Source organism: Charadrius vociferus, unplaced genomic scaffold (genome assembly GCF_000708025.1).
Source record: "Charadrius vociferus isolate BGI_N301 unplaced genomic scaffold, ASM70802v2 scaffold233, whole genome shotgun sequence".
Taxonomy (NCBI): domain Eukaryota; kingdom Metazoa; phylum Chordata; class Aves; order Charadriiformes; family Charadriidae; genus Charadrius; species Charadrius vociferus.
In genome coordinates, this window is record NW_009647741.1 from 175,800 (window position 1) to 178,172 (window position 2,373).

Consider the following 2,373-nt stretch of genomic DNA (forward strand, 5'->3'; position numbering starts at 1 on the left):
GCCTGCCGTCACAGCGGCATCGTGCGAAGAAACACGAATCCCGGGCGGCTGCGGTGGGACGGGGACGGGGCAGTGGGATGAGCTCATCGCCCGCGCGGCCTTAAAAGCCCCGAGTTTAGGCAAAACATCCCCATGCTCTGGGGTGTAATTAGCCTGTCGCCGGTAAAGGTCAAAACGGTGATGCTGCGAAGAGAGTGTTATTGGGGCTGAGCCGGTGCTGGGGTAGCTCAGGGACAAGTCTTCTCCCTATCAGGGAAAAGGGGAGAGTGACAATAGAGTGAATGTGGGGAAAAAAATAGTGAGCCAGGATAAAATTAGTGAGTCTGGAAAAAAAAAATAGCAAGTCCAGAGTAGTTCATTTGTCTGTCCCTGTGCTCCTGCTCCGCTGTGCCTGTCTGCCCCGACCCCGCTGAGGCTTTTGGCCCCTTCATGGTCCCCGGCCCCGCAGCAGAGGGATGTGGGGACATGGGACATCCAGGCCAGGCTGCGCGGCCGCTGCGGAACTGACCTCTGGAGGAGTGGGTGTGGGCACCCCAAGCCCCTGCTGCACAAAAACTCCCCGGGGAAAAACTACTTCTTCCATCAGCTGCATTGAGAGAAGGAGGAAGCAGTGGGGTTTTCCCGTGCCCGGCAGTGCCAGGACTCATCGTGGCGGCTCCTCCTCACCTCCACCTGCTGCTCAACTTTCCTTTAGCCCTTCCGAACCCTCCCCATCACCCCCCGCCTCTCACCTGCGCTTGCACAACACAGCCCAGGCTTTTCCCTGGAAAACGAGCCTGTTCGGCAAAGCCAGAGCTGCTCCAAAGTGACCTCTTCTCAGCCAAACTCCTATTTTTGGATCAACCCCCAGTTGGAACCCGCTCCCTACAAAAGCAGCTCCCCAGGACCAAAAATAGGGGGGAGAAAAAAACACAGTTTGGGGTGTTTTGGAGCATCACAGCACAGATCCCACCCTGGCTGCGATGTACATGAAGATCCCCACATCTCTGTGGGGAGGGGATGCGCTGAGCAAGGATCCCCCCAGCCCGGACCCGCAAAGTCTCCCTGACCCCGTGCTGGGCAGCCGGACACACCTCCGCTGCAGCTGGGGGGGGCATTTGCCTAACAAATCCTTGCAAATGTGGGGATTTCTGTGTCACAAAAGTGCAGGAGCTCAGCCAGAGGACGGCCACCGGCACAGCGTTGGGGCGCTGCTCTCGGGGTGGGGACGCCCCGCAGCGCTGACCCTGAGCTGGAGGTCCCCTCCGGAGGAGCTCGGGCAGGCGTTTTGGGAGCAGCTGTGAAAAGAGAGGTTTTTTTCTGGCTAATTAAGATTTTTGAAAAGGAAGAGCTTCCCCCAGGCAGCTTGGTTGAAAACTATTAATAATTAAAAAAAAAAAGCAATGCCCCCCCCAAAACCCTAAAAGAAGCAATGAGAGGAGCAAGAAGCTCCCGGGCAGTGCCCGAGGGCTGTCAGCAAACCTCAACAGCCCCAGAAAAAATGTACTGCTGTAACTGGGAAGGAGCACGATTCGTCCCCAGCGCCCGGGGGGAGTCCGGGGGGGCGCGGGGGGGGCAGAAAACCTCTGAAATACAGCAGGAAACCAAGGGAGGGTGGAAGCAGAGCTCGAAGCGCACCCACGAGGGATGCTCACCCTGCTCAGGCAATGGGGTGTCTAAACCCCTCCGAAGCCGTGGGGACAGAGACCTCTCGGGGGCCACGGCTGGAGCAAAGGGTGACGAGCTCCCGGTTATGGTGGGGCCTGACCTGCGTGGGACCCCCGCGGTGCTGGGGGAGCTTGATGGCACGTGGGGACGGGGACCCAAGCGGGGCAGCGTGGCCACCATCAGCCCCCGTCTGACCCGGGGGGAGCAAGCACGGCTGTGGGGTGCCTGTGCGGGTGACAGGGTGATGCATGCAGGGTGACACAGGGCTGGCACTTGCTGGTGGGGACACGGTCCTGGCATCACCACCAACCGGCTCCGAAATAATCATCTCAGTCGGGGGTGGCTGCCAAAAAAGCCAGGGGAGCGCCTGCGGGGAGCAGGACAGGGCAGGGGCATCGCTGGCACCAAGGGGTGTCCCATGCGGGGACGTCCCTCCGGCATGGCACATCGGGCAGGTGGGGACATGACCGTGGAAAACAGCCCCTGCTCATGTCCCTGGCCAAAATACCGCTTTGTGCTGCCCCTGCCACGGCCCCGGGCTGGGGGCTGCATCCCCCCCTGCGGGGCTTTGGGGACCTCCGGCACCCCAACGTGTGGGGAGCAGGCTGCCGTGCCGCTGGGTGCCATGGGGGGGGCACACACCAGCACTGGGGCAATGCGGCTGGGGGGGACACACGATGCGATGGGGTGGGGGCTGCAATGGGGGCTGTGTGTGCGGGCTGGGGG